The 14954-nt window shown below is 46.5% G+C and overlaps 1 long non-coding RNA gene across 1 annotated transcript; it reads left to right on the forward strand.

Moving 5' to 3' along the window:
- The first annotated feature begins 1179 nt into the window (after positions 1–1179).
- Positions 1180–11064, forward strand: LOC144305057 (uncharacterized). Its single transcript, XR_013372090.1, has 3 exons — positions 1180–1463; positions 8433–8553; positions 10240–11064. It is a non-coding gene; the product is annotated as an uncharacterized LOC144305057 (long non-coding RNA).
- The last annotated feature ends 3890 nt before the right edge of the window (positions 11065–14954 follow it).

Genomic DNA, 14954 nt, shown 5'->3' on the forward strand with positions numbered 1-14954 from the left:
CCCCCCTTATTCCTTTCCTTGTTCATATAGGCATGTCAGCTTGTTCCCACCAACTAAGTCTTACAAAAGGAGGACCAATAGTCTGAATTTGTTATCATCATCGGTCATCATGCTTTTTCTTTCCTGCAGGTCAGGTGTCCTATCTGGTGTTGACAATTGTCCATCCTAAGTCTAGGATCAGTGTCTGGAACTTGCCCTTGGCATTGGTGTTCTTACTGGGGTGGCCCCCAAAACAAAGATGGACATGTAGGTAGAGGCTTAGCAGGAGCATGTTTCTCTGGCAGGGGTAGAGGTTGGGACATTAAATAGTTGCTTATGGTAGTAGTAGTCCTATCATAAGGGGATAACCTTGAAATGCCTTTTCTTGGTGGCTGGCAATGTTGCCAGTTTTTCCAACCAAGAGATATAGAAGGTAAGTACTGAGAGCCAAGGTCTGTGCAGGACATTTTTGGATACATCAATTCCTCAAAGCTTTGTGTTGTTATCCTCATTTTACAAATGGACACCTGGGGCTCAAAGAGAAAAGGTCAGTTAGATGGTGGGATTGGTATTTGAATATGGTCTGGGTGATTCCAGTGCCCACAGGCATGCTCTATGCTAGTATCCATGCTACATTCAATTTTGAGTTGACTTTTGAAAGCTGAACAAGACTGCAGTAGCAAGGAAGGACTGGGAGGGTGGGCACTTTGAGACACCAGCACAGGTACAGGCAGGAGTCAGATGTAAAGGGAAAATAGGAAAATAGGAAAAAGTCCCATGTGATTGGATTATAAACCACACAAAGGGGTTGTTCTGGATAGAGATGATATTTGAAAGACAGGTTGATGCCAGATGGTGAAGGATCCTGTAACCTCCAAGCCATGAGATCGTAGGTGAGTTACTTCACCTTTCTGAGTGTTAGTCTTCTGATCTGGGAAGTGGGGCTAAAATGCCCTTCCTGATTGCCTGCATGCTAAAAGCACCTAGTGAGTGCTTGGGGACAGTGAATGCTGCTCCCTGTTCTGCAGGACCTGGCAGGCAGGCTGGCTGGTGAGTGAGGGGAAGGAGGAGGGGTGGGGACGCAGGGCTGGAGGGCTGGCACTGCATCAGCACCTCCCGCAGCCCCAGGTTCTTCCAATCCCAACAACCCCTTCAGCATCTGAGAGATCAGCTTCAGGCCCATTTGGTGTTAATTACAGCAACCCAGGCTTCTCTGTGTGAAGGAAACAGGCCCTCATTTCTCTCATTAAAGTAAAATATGACCCATTTTTATGCCTGCGTATTTTGTTGCCGAGATTACGAGAGTCATCTTTTCTGTTTATACGGAACAGAGAAACGTTACACCAGGCAGGCGGCCTGGGCCCCAGAGTCTGGGGAATAGAAAGCAGATGTCGTCCTCAGTGTTATTTGCCCCCAGCTTCCATCTCCTCCTCCCTGCTCTTCTCCCTCTCAGAAGCATAATCCTCCTTTCAGATCCGCACGAGGTAAGTGGATCGTAAGAGAATAAGCTCTCATTTATTGGGCTCTTTACCAGGTGCCAAAGCCCTGTAAACAAGTTCCCCCTTTAATTCTCCCTAGAAGCTCCAGGGGTGGTTGGTATTAATCCTCACTCAGCCCTGGTTCTCTGGAACCAGGAATGCCCCGAGTTTTTCTGGTGCCCCCAGTCAAGGGAAAAAAACGAATCTCGCCCATCACAGGTGCGGTTACAGCCCTTGGTGCATGGCCTGGCCAGTCTTCTGAGCTCTGCCATGTATTGTCCTAGGAGGGCCTCCCCACAGCTGAAGGTGACTGGGGCCTGAGGGTTTCGGGGATTCCTCTGAGGCCAGTTAAAATGGTGAGTGGTGGGGGTTTGGAAAGATTTTAGGCGGAGAATTGACAATATAAGGTGCATGATTTTGAAGGATTGCTCTGATGACAGGAGAAGGGGTGGGAGGAAAGTGAGCATGCAAGAGGTGTAAGAAAAATCATCCCCAACATGCAAATAAGGTGAAGTCTGCCTGTTTTCTCATTGTTACACAGAGCAGTGTCTAACAGGTCTATCCAAGGGGTATTTAGTTCTCTTTAAAACTTTTTCTGTAAAGGGCTAGGCAGTAAATATTTCAGTGTTGTGGTCCATATGATCTCCAACAGGGTTACTCAACAATACCATGGAAGCAGGGAAGCCCTCAAAGGCAATATGTAAATGAACGAGCATGGATGGTGTCAATAAAACTTTATTAACAAAAACAAGAGGTGGCTGCCATTCTTGCTCTGTGGGAACGTACTCCTGTTGGACATACTATTTACTATTGATCAGAGCCCAGGCCCTGTGAAAATCCTCCTTGATTTGTGGATTTTTGTCAGAGATAAAGAAGTTTTTGTCTAATAGGAAAAAATAATTCTATTTTTACTCTCCCAAAGGACATTAACTCATTTTGTACCTGACAAGAAATCTTATTCTAATATTATCTCTGTAGGACTTGTATGTCAATACTCAGCTCTTCCAATGCTCTCCAAGCCAGCTTTGCAATCTGGCTGGTTCTCTCATTGATGAATTAAATAAATTTTTACACAGCTAAATTACAGTGGTATGACAGTCATTTTTATTTTGACTTTCTGAAAATTGCATTGTCTTGAAGCAGAGGAAAGTGTCAGGATAAGGCTGTGGAATCATCCAGAAAAAAATAGACTATTCAGATGGAGCAACTAGACATGCTAGAGATTTTTAAGAGGTATGATTGATAGGACTCATGAACCGTGATACAGAGGAGTGAAAGAGAATGAATGGGTCCCACATTGAGCTTGCCATGGTGGCTAATCAATGACATTGCCCCTCACAAAGCTGGGCATGCCATCAGGGAGTGCTTACTCCCTTAGCCTGGAAAAGTTGTGTGGCTTGGAATAGACTGGGCAGGGGTGGGCAAATAGCAAATCATCATGCCACCCCCAAAGGCCACTTGTTCTCACTGGCTTGTCGAAAATTCAATTTCTCGTATCTTGATATTTGGCAACCTGATGTAAGCATTCAAATACACCATGCCCCGGAGTTTTGCAGGGTCTCTGGGTACTCCTGCAGGACTAGTTTTTAGGGGAATACTGTAAGGAGGTTCACTGGTGTCAGTATCCCTTTCCAAGTGGGGCTGCATGATGGGAGGGTGCACAGGCCAGCGGGGGGCTCAACTCGGTGCTCTGTGCAGGGTGACACAGATGTCCTTGCTTTCCTGAGGCAAACAGTGGAACTGGGGGAGACTGCCCTGTATCATAACTGCCTTTCCCTTACTTCTGGAAATTTCTCCTATAGATGTGCATGTATACTTATGTCATAGCAGATACACAAGCTGCATTTTCTGTTCTTTTTTTTTTTTTTTTAAAGATATTCATTTATTCATGAGAGACACACAGAGAGAGGCAGAGACATAGGCAGAGGGAGAAGCAGACTCCTTGAGGGGAGTCTGATGTGGGACTTAATCCTGGGATCATGACCTGAGCCAAAAGCAGATGCTCAACCACCCAGGTGTCCGCAAGCCACATTTTCAACAGTTGGGGCCAGTTATCGAATTCCATACAGTACAGTGCCAGGCTCCCCTAGCAAAGAATATGCTCTTTAGGCTGATAAGGACTGATCTCCAAGGTAGGGTATGAAGTGGCCTGTGAGAAATGAGCATGTCCAAAGGGGGAAAATAAGAATACATATGAAGTAGCTACAGAAAAGCACACAAGAAACTAATAGAAGTGATGTCCTGTGGGGCAAGGGAAAGTAGGTTGGGTGCGGCATGTTGGAAGCCAGGTTTTATGTTGTTTCTATTTTTGAACCATGTAGAAAAATTACCTGATTACCTGTGAAGTGAAATGATAGAGAAAGCACAGGCTCCACATAGGAGAAGCCCGTGACCCAGTCTGGGGTAACAGGGAAGGCCCCAGAGAGGAGGCAACATTTAATCTGAGGCCTCAGATCAGTCAGAGTTGGCCAACTGTGGGGAGCAGAGGGATGCTTTGGGCAAAGAGAGCAGCATGGGCTAAGAGCTTAAGGTGAGAGAGTGTGCCGAATTTAAGGAACTAAACTGTGCTATGACTGCACTGAAGCTTTCTAGCTTGGGGTTAAGGTAGGGGCAGAGGGGCTGCCATTTATCAAGGCTTTACCAATGACAGCAGGTGCTGCGGGCATCCTGCCCACCAGACACTTTGCCAAAGCCATCACCTGCCTTGTCTCACCCACTCCTCACATGAACCAAGCACCACTAGCATCCTCGCTTTCCAGGTGAGAAATAGAATCTCTGAGAGTTCAAGTCACATTTCCTGGTCATGCAGCCATTGAGCGGCAGATGGCAACCCAAGCCACTTGCCTGTCTGTGTTGTCGTCTATAAAAGGGGGACGCTGACCTCATAGGTGAGACAAAGGCTGGGGAAGCACCTCGCTGAGCACAGACACATCATGGGGATGCCCCTAACCTCACCTACTACTAACTGGTGGTGCCCCGAGTCCCGGCAGGTTACCCTGACTACCCTGTACAGCCTGCTGGAAAGGGCTGGGTCTGAGGGAAAGCAAAACTCAGTAGCCAAAATTCTTTACTAAGAGAGCAAAAGCAATTATTCTAAAGAAAGGGGTGGGAACCATACTAAGCCAGATCTCAATATAAGATTCTCAAATCCCTTTTTCTTTCACAACCCATGGAGGGTTATTCCATAGAGGTGACACTGAGCAGAGTGGCCATGAGCACTGGCACCCTGCCAAGCACCCCGCAGGTGTTGTCCCCTACATGGTCTCAGCTACTCCTTGCTGCAGCTGGCTGAGGAAACCCTTGTTATCCCTGTTTTATAGTCCAGGAAACAGAGGTTAAAGGAAGTTAACCAATCTGCCCAAGGTCATGCAGGTAGTAAGCACTGAACCAGAACTTGACCCTGGTCTCTGATGGATGACAGAGCTTTTTGCATTTTAACATATAGCCAGGAGATTAGGACACAGTATGAGGAGAGCTGTGGTTCAACCTAGGTCTGCGGCTCAGCAAGCCCTCAGAGGAAAAGCCCAGAACCTTCTAGAAGGATGACGAGGTGCCCTTCAGTTAAAGTCCTGAAGATCAAGAAGCTGCTAACCAGTTGGGAGGAGAAGGAAGAGTGTTCCAGGTAGACGGACAGGTAGTGACAAAGGTTTGGAGGGACCGAGTGTGGCCTCATTTAGAGAACATGTGGTCTGGGGCAGCAGCGGGAGAGAACAGAGGGAGGCAGGAGGTGGGCCATGAGCTCCTGGACTTGATTTAATACATGAAAGAAAGGTATCTGTTCTCAGCAAGTCCATCATCTCACTGTAATCTAAAAATGAGAAGAGAGGGGCCCCTGAAAAGTGTTTTCCTGTTTGAGCCAGGTTTGCAGTGAGAGGACGCAGCTGGCTGGTGGCTCCGGGAGGATCAGGTGTCGAGTCTGGAAGGCCGCGGGCAGGGGGCTCGTGAGGGGGCTGCAGAGCACGGCGGCCGCTCCTCGCCTCTGCTCAGCCACCCTGCCCCGCTGGCATTCTCGTCTGTTCCTCGTCCAGTCGCTGCCCCACACCTCATCAATCACCCTGGGCTTGGGGCAATGGGCCCACGGTGCTGCTGCAGAGACCCCCACGGCTGGGTGCTGACAACTGGCAAGCCAGACTCTGTGTGTTGGTGGCTCCTGATGATCTGGAGGCAGATAAGGGCCATTAACACCGTTAGTAATTATAGAGCCCGGGAGCAGGCCTGCTCGTCCCTGACAGGCAGAGCTGGGAGCAGACAGGGAGATCTGGGGCTTCGTGCGCTATTATTTAATTTATTTAAATGAGTTGATAGAAGAAATCTCTTGGAACAGTGCCCAACACAAAGCAGGTGCTCCGCAAGTCTTCGCTATTATTATTAGTGGGGTCATATTTATATGTGGAGAGGGGACTTGCCCAGTTACACAGCAAGTGACTGTGTGAACTGGGATGGGTACAGGCCAGGCCTCTTTCCCGGGCATCCTTCTGCCCTGGGAAGGGCTCCGCTGGCTTTCTTTACACCTGGTGACTAATAGTTTGAACTGATTAGGGTCAGTCCTTAGAAAAGGCACAACAGGAAGCTTATTATCTGAGGGTGCAAGAGACAAAGGCCACCTTTCCTCAGAAAAATGCCTCTTTATTTGATCTCATTTCCAAACAACACTGCGCAATATGTGTCTCCGTATCACACAGCAGGAACCTGAGTTTATACGTAGCACATCTAGAGGCCTGCTTTCGGGAGATGCTCTATCAATTTTAACTTCCTCTGTTCTCTGGGTGGGCGCACACTTCTCACTTATGGAGGTGTTTGCATTAAAACTTCACTCCCACCCAGCACTGACCTTTCCTCCTTTCCAAAGTGAGACATGAGAAATACTGATCAGGGGAGTGAGGGAATCACCAGCTTGGAGGGGTCCCCGAGAGGTCAGGGCTGACCTGGTGGCCAGTGGGTGGCCAGCTGCCGGGTGGGATGGGAGTGCATTGAAGGGCACCCATTTGTCTTGTCCTTTGACATTTGAGGTAAACTCGTACCTGCTTCTCCTCTGCAAAGCCTGTGCACTATCTGCCATGGAAGAAAATATCTAAATAAGATCCAGGCGGGCTGACTTGAGAGGGTTTCTGTACCAGCCTGGGAAAGGTGGGTGGTGGGCCAGGGGCACCAGGATGTCCTCAGCCCAAAGAGGTGGAGCCAGGAGGGGAAAAATCAAGAAGGGATTTGCTTAGGGAGTAGCACGGTGCTAGGTGGGTGGTGGTGCTAGGCCCAAGATCCTTTTTGAAATTTTCTAAAGTGAGTCTTAGGGGAAGTAAAACGCAATTGTATTTTACCAGGGAGATGCGGCTTACAGGAGGACATAATGTAGTACAGGGTTCAGGGCCCCATCTCTGGAACCAGGGTTCATATCCCAGCCCCCTGGTTCTTTAGTTACTGTGTGATCCTTATCAGCTTTCTCTTTTCTTTAGATTTTATTTATTTATTCCTGAGAGACAGAGAGAGAGAGAGAGAGAGAGACAAAGACAGAGACAGAGGGAGAAGCAGGCTCCACGCAGGGAGCCCGGTGTGGGACTCGATCCCCAAACTGGGATCATGCCCTGAGCTAAAGGCAGACGCTCAACCGCTGAGCCACCCAGGTGCCCCTCCTTACCAGCTTTCTTAATCTTTTTTTGTGCCTCGGTTTTCTCATCTATCAAGTGAGAGAAGATTGCGATTACTTGCCTTATAAGTTGATGTGAAGATTAAGGGTTAATATATGGGAAGGGATTGGAACAGTGCCTGGCACACAGTAAGCCCCATATAAATGTTGCATTTATGTATATATGGATGTACATTGCTATTTTTTAATGTCTACTACACCTCAGGTGCTTCATATACATGTGTCTCTTATTGAATTTTCACAAGTGGTTCTCCCTGCAGAGAGTAAGTAGGCTGAGGTGTCGACCCTGATTACCAAGGACTGCACTTTCTCCTGGGTCAGGAGGACTCAAAAATTCTTTCAGTCCCCATGTGAAATCTCTATCTTCCTTGAAATGTCCCCTGTTGGGAAGAGAGAGTGGAAAGATTAATGGGGTTTCTTTATGGGCATTCAGGGCGCTAAGACAAAGCTACAAGTCATCTGCCCTGTGTCTGAGGCCAGTGTTCTTTTCTGGATAAAAAGGGTGCCATGGGATTCCCAGGTGGCTTGGTGGTTTAGCGCCTGCCTTCAGCCCGGGGCGTGATCCTGGAGTCCTGGGATCGAGTCCCACATCAGGCTCCCTGTGTGGACCCTTCTTCTCCCTCTGCCTGTGTCTCTGCCTCTCTCTCTGTGTCTCTCATGAATAAATAAATAAATAAAATCTTAAAAAAAAAAAAAAGGGTGCCATGCGCACAGCCTCATGTCAGACTGCATGCTTTGCCTCATCTTAGTCTTGACAGCTATGTGGCCGTGAAAAAGTCACGTCACCTCCATGAACCTCGTTTCCCTCTGCCTTTCCTATTTGCAGGCGCTGAGACTGGGGGTGGGGGGGCAGCTCATGGGGAAGGGGGATGCCAATGACAGGGAGAGCTGCTTGTAGATGGAGATTTGCAGAGATACAAGGAAACTTCAGCCATTGCCATTCTTGAAGATGCTTCAATAAATAATAATAATAATAATAATAATAAATAATAATAATAATAATAGAAGGTAAAAAAAAGAGCCACACAGGATTATAAAACAGGATGTGTTAGAAGGCAGGCCAAGATCATCCCCTTCTAATCTTGTCAGTGCATGTCTGGGGCTGTACGTATCACCTCCTTTGGAGCCTACATGGAACATCCAGTGAGGCCCTGTGGGTGGGGCGCCGTGGATGGGGCCAAGGAGCCTCCGGACCCTGCTGAGATAGGTCATGGATTTGATGGGAAGAACTGATCTTCCCTCCTTCCCCTAGGGTGTCTGGAGTCTCCTACCTCCATGCCTTTTCTTGTCACCTTGCTCACAGTTCCTCTCACCTTCTTCTGTGACTGGTTCAGGTTCAAGAGAAAGGTTGCCAAGTCGGTGGAGCAACACCAACCATCTCCTCTTGGCCTTCAGCTCTTGGAATGTGGCTCTACCTGCAGAGCTGCCGCGCTCCAGAGGCCTACAGCTTCGGAGGTATTAGAACTGTAGAGACCTATGCTTCTGGGACAGGGCTGAGTCCTGCATACCCACATGGATGAGCTGTAAGCAGCTCAAACCCTGAGACTGGATCTGATGATCACTCAAAGCCAGTGACTGGCACAGAGACTGGCATGCGACAGGTACTTAAGAATGAAAGAATCATGAGTAAAACAGACATAGGCCTTGGCTTCCAGGTCCCCCATGAAGTCTCCCCAGGTATCTGTTCTTCCTTTAGTCACAGTGCTGCCTTGATTTCACAACTGGTCTCCCCTCATTTGATTGTGAGCGCTAGGGCCAGCCTCATGCCTGTCTCAGTATCTCTAGTACCTAGCAGTGTCTACTAGTACATCGGAGGTACTCAAAACACAATGAAAGAATGAATGAATGACTGCCTCCTATGTTGTATTCATCAGTGGTTGCAAGCTGGAGGAGCAAAGCCAGGTACTAGAGCACCCTGTTGTGGCCTCTGCCTCAGCCATGCTCCTCCCTGGAGCATATGGCTTGCTACATAAATCCAAGCTGCAGGAGGACGGTGTTGGCGGCAGAGCAAGTTGGGTGCCATTTGCAGACCTTTCCACAGACATCAGCTGCTGATGCATCCTGCAGTAGATGGCCCAGCTCTTCAGGAGACAGAACAGAAATATATTAGCCTAGAATTATCATTGTTTTCTCACTCAGCTCACTGTCTTTGCCCAGAATTAGTTCATCCCTTAAGCGGCCAATTGAGTTCCCTCCTCATTGGAGGAGGGACAGATTAGCAGGGGCACATTCAAGGTTAAGTGGAGCAGAATGTTTTCTAAAGATTCTATCCAATATTCCTCATTTTTACAGAAGAGGACATTAAGTCTAGGAGCTAAATAACTTTCTCAGGATCACAGGACTAGTCAGTAATTACAGTCCCGGTTATGATTTATTGAGCACTTACTGTGTACTAGCCTTTAATAGAAATACATTGCTGCATTGCATACATTATCATATTTGATCCTGGTTAAAGCAACCTTATGGATTGGGTTTAATTACCCCCACTTGACAGAAGTAGAAACCGAGGCTCAGAAAGATTAAGTAACTTGCCCAATGCAACCTCGTTAGATATTGGCAGAGCTCAAGCCTGTGGCACAGTGGTTCTTGGTCAGAAGAATGTATACTTTGGAAGAGCCTCGGACACTTTTAAAAAATACTCAGTCCAGAGCACCACCTTAGACCTGCCAAATCAGAACTGCTCTATTCCGAATAAGCTCCCTGAGTGATTCTGATGTGCTTTTGTGCTTGAGAATCTCAGCATAAAGAAACTCAGTCTCGTGTTTTCTTATCTGAAAAACGGGGGCCGCTGGGGCCCAGGGCTCCGTGCAAGGACCCAGGAGAGCTGATGCATGTGAAAGGGGCCGACCCAGCGCCTGTGCAGGGGTGCTCGGTAATCACTGACTTCCTTGTCCTAGCGACCAGGGAGTGCCTGGAGGGCTTCGGGTCTCTTGTGTGTGTACATGACCCCACTTTGCCAGAGACCCAGAACACTGTTTTTGGGGCTTTGGGGTTCAGTTTCTTGATTGTTTGTTATTATTTTTAATAGAATTCAGGAGAAGGCCATGAGTGGGCCAGACATCTGTGATAAATCTGCTGGGGTTTTTACAGGAAAGATTTCCCAAGTTCACTCTACTCTATATTTCTTGCTTTTCTTTCCAGCTACAACACAGCCAGGAAAATATCTCTCTTGCGCTGAAAGAAAACAGCCTGTGAGCCTCTCGTGAAAGTTGACTGAGGGAATATGAGTGTCAGATTCTATGGTGAATGGGTGCAAGGATGTGGGGAGCCTTCTTCCTGAAACAGCCATCGGAAAAGGAAAGTGAGCGTGTATTCCAACCCCCCATTCCAGTCTGAGTACCAGTGCTTCCCATCTGTTAGCTCCCCTTGTGTAGGACCACCCTCCTGGGGAGGAGTAGTCTTCTCCCTATTTTACAGATGAGGAAACAGGCTCTGAGGGTTTCTGTGACACAATCCAGGCTCTGCCACTGGTGAGCGGGTTCAAACCTCGTCTGTCTGCTTCCCAGCCTGCAGTCTTCTCTGTACCACAGTTGTCTCCTCTGGTTTCCTGTTTGCCTCTAGGGGTTTCCAAAACCTTAATTTCACAATGAAAACAGACACATTTTAAAAGGTTGCTCCAGAAAAAAGAGCAGCAGAAGCAGCAGTCTTTCCACAGTGCAGCATTCTTGCTCTGGCTGGTATCCCCAGTGCGTGGCACCAAGCCTGGCTCTAGTTGGTGCAAATGATGGACAACAATATGGGCAAATGGATCCCTCTTTTGCTTACCTGCACCCCTTTCTTCCCACAGGGGCCTACTTGTGCCCATTTTTGCCTCCACTTCAGGGCTTCTTTCCATTGTGCCTGGGTGTGCTCCCCTGGGAACTCCTTTGCTTTGCGGCCAGTCTGGATTTCAGGCCCCTCTCCACCCTGCCCTTGTGCTTGACCTGTCTTGGGAATAAACAGTCTCCTCAGTTTCCTCTTCTCCTATTCATTAGAATGGGTTTTCTTCTCTGGATTTCCATTCTGAGATATTAAGCCATTGTCAAATATATGTCTAGTTTTACTTTAGATATAATAAATAATACCCTACTAACAGTGATAGGTGTAATGTTTAGGGCTTCCAATGTCACAGATGCTGTGTTGATCACTTCATTTACGATGCCTGGAATATTGGCACCCTATAGTGGCGGATTAAATAGGGTCCTCTCCCAAAAGAAATGTTCAAATTCTAACCCTCATGGCCTTTTTTGGAACTAGTGTCTGTGCAGTTGTAACTGAGTTAAAGATCTTGGGATGATGTCATCCTCAATTTAGAGTGGGCCCTAAATCCAGTGACTGGCATCCTTATTAGAGAAAGGAGAGGGAGATTTAACATGGAGACACAGAGAGGAAATCCATGTGAAGGTGGAGGCAGAGATTGGAGGGTGTAGCTACAAGCCAGGGAATGCTGTGGACTGCCAGCAATCACCAGAAGCTAGGAATGAGATATGGAATGGATTCTATCCCAGAGTCTCCAGAGGAAACTAACCCTGCCAATACCTTGATTTTGGACTTTTAGCCTCCAGAACTGTCAAAAAGTAAATTTCTGTTGTTTTAAGCCAGCAAGATTTTGGTAATTTTTAATACCTATAATATAGGAGTTATTATTTTTTAAAGATATATTTGTTTATTTGAGAGAGAGAGTGGATGGAGTGGCAGAGGGAGAGAGAGAGAGAATCCTCAAGCAGACTCCTCACTGAGCATGAAGCCTAATGCAGGGCTTGATCCCAGGACCCTGAGATCATTTCTGAGATGAAACCAGGAGTTGGCTGCTTTACTGACTGAGCCACTCAGGTGCCCCTGTTTTTTTTTTTTTTATGTTACAGATAAGAAAACAGAGGCTAAGAAATAATTTAGGACTTTGTCTAAGATCACAGAATTGGCAAATGCCTCAAATTGGATTCTAACTCAGTTCTGGGGCTGGCTTCATAAGTGTGCAACCTGGGCAGCTGCACAGGGCTGTGTACTCAAAAGGGCTCCATCCTTGGCTTATTGCTCTGTGGTACTTTCTCAAAATTTTAAATTTTTGAGCAATGCTCTGCATTTTAATTTTGCACCAGGCTCTGCAGATTTTGTTTAAGTTCTAACCAGGCTTTCTGGTGTCCAGACCTCTGCTCTTGCCTTTCTCATCTATACTGTCACAACCCACGTGCTGCTCCCTCAGTCTCATCCATCCCCATAGCCTTAGTCCCAACCCATCTTCCCATGAAGAAGGCTGAATAAGCCCCCCAGAGATGTTCATGTTCTAACCCCCAGCACCTGTGAACACATTCCCTAACACATAGTAAAAAGGATTTTACAGATGTGAATAAATTAAGAATCCAGAGATGGAGAATTAATTACCCTAGATAATCTGCTGGGCCAGACATCATCACAACAGTCCTTAAAGAGGGATCCAGGAGGAGTTAGAGTCATGGGAGAAAGCAATATGATGACAGGATGGGGGTGGGGGGGTTACTTTGAAGATGGAGAAAGAGAGGGCTAACCAAGAAATACAGGTGCCTTCTAGAAGCTGAGGAAGACAAAGAGATGGAGTCTTCCTTCAGAGCCTCCAGAAGAAGCCAGCCCTGCCCACACCTTCACTTTAGCTCAGTGAAATGCAGTTTGGAGTGCTGACCTCCGGAATCATAAAGAATGAATTTATTTTTAAAGCCACTAACTTTGTGGTCATTTGTTACAGCAGCAAGAAGAAACTGATACACCCTGCTTCTAAGACTCACTTCTGCTCTAACCACAAATCTGCAGAAGAGAAGTAAATCATCCTGGAGCTATTGGGGATGAGAAATAGAACTGTAGTTCAACAGAAAAACATTCAAAACATTTATGTAATCCTTATATGTAATTGTAGAAATCACAGATTTTCAGAGGCAGGATTCCTTTTCTGAGGTTCATTTAGTATGCAAGAGGAAATGATTTCAATATTTGTAGTTAAATTATCAAAACTATTAATGCAATACAATTAAAACCAGTTTAGAAATCCAAAGAATATCAAAAAGTGTGTCTTTTAAAAATCTCTCTTTGCTTCTGTGTTAATCTCTCATTATTCTGAAAGGAAACATGATTTTAATGTTTCTGTTATTTAATAGGTCTACTTCTGCCTAGTACATAAAACATTAAAAGATCATTTTTAAAAAAGATTTTATTTATTTATTCATGAGAGACAGAGAGAGAGAGAGACAGAGACACAGGCAGAGGGAGAAGCAGGCTCCATGCAGGGAGCCCGACGTGGGACTCGATCCTGGAACTCCAGAATCATGCCCTGGGCCAAAGACAGGTGCCCAGTCGCTGAGCCACCCAGAGATCCCTTAAAAGATCATTTAAAACATGAATTTAATATAAGTCTCTTTTAGGGGGGAAAAAAGAAGGAAAAACAATCATCAAAATTCTACAACACCAAGCAAATAAAACTTAGAAAAAAAATAAAAAAAGAAACCCAAGTCCATTTTTCCTAGCCCCTCACTCCCCACAAAGGTATGCAGCTGAAAAAGTATGAATTTGATATTAAACTCTGTTCTGTAACTTCCGGTTTGTGTGTGTTTGGGCAAATCACTTTGTTGGTCTGAGTCATATTAGGTCCATTTCACAAACAAGGAAATTGGGCCTCAGGGCTGGGTCGCAGAGGAAATGACCTGTGTCTAGCATGATGCTCATCATAGGTGTTAGAGATGATGCTGTCAAGTACTAATTACTGTACCTTCTTCCTTTCATGTAGCAGCAGACATATTCTAGACTTACAGCTTTTGAAGCATGGTTATCAGGGCAGAAACCCTGATTTTGTTTTGTTTGTTTGTTTGTTTATTTATTTATTTATTTATGAGAAACACATGGGCAGGGGGGCACAGACACAGGCAGAGGGAGAAGCAGGCTCCCTGCTGGAAGTCCGACGTGGGACTCAATCCAGGGTCTCCAGGATCACAACCCTGGCTGAAGGTGGCACTAAACCGCTGAGCCACCAGGGCTGCCCCAAAACCCTAGTTTTAAAAAAAATCACCTTAGGATTTCTAAGTAGGCACTGAAGTTCCTAGCAGCAAACAGTCTATACAGAAGACAAAGCCCAGACCAACCTGGGACATGCAGTTTATGCATAAAATGACCAAGGATTCAGGAATGATGCTGTAGTCTTGCATAAAAAGAGTTCAAACCTTTCTGAGTTGGTAGAAAGATGGAAGAGTTGGGAGGAGGACAATAGAGTGAATCTCTGGTGCAAGTGTCCCTGTCCTACTTGGGGACATGAAGCAGAGGGTGAAGGAATTCCCAGATGGGTTTGATGCCTCCCAAAGAAGAGCGGCAGGAGATCCTCTGCCCAGAGTCTGGTTCCTTGTTCTGGAGCATTGTGAGCCCTACAAGGATCTTACCCTTGATGAGTGGGGCCCTCGTCAGAGGGCTACATGGGAAGGGTAGTAGAGTAATAGACTATTTGCTCAGCTCCTTTAACTGAACCCATAGTAACAGTGACTTAAATGAGAGGGTTATTTCTGTCACCTTAAAGTTAAGACTGGTAGGTGGTCCAGAGAGGAAAGGCAGCTCTGCTCCATGAGTCTTCTGGGGCTGTGGTTCCTTCTTTCTTGTTACTTCACTTTCCCCTGGGGTATTGGTTTGGTCTCCCTAACTGCAGTTAGTGCTCATCCACCACATCTTCATATCAGTGAGCTGGAAAGGGGAAAGAAAGAAGGAAGAGGAATGGGAAGCAACCTCTCCCCTTCTAGGACATGACCAGAAATTTCACATATCACTCCTCATATCCTATTGGCTGGAACTTGGTCATATAGGTATCCCGAGCTGCAAGCAAGTCTTGGAAATGGAATCCCTAGCTGCATGATCATCAGACCAGCTGAAAC

This window comes from Canis aureus, chromosome 3 (assembly GCF_053574225.1).
Source record: "Canis aureus isolate CA01 chromosome 3, VMU_Caureus_v.1.0, whole genome shotgun sequence".
In the NCBI taxonomy this organism is placed as follows: Eukaryota; Metazoa; Chordata; class Mammalia; order Carnivora; family Canidae; genus Canis; species Canis aureus.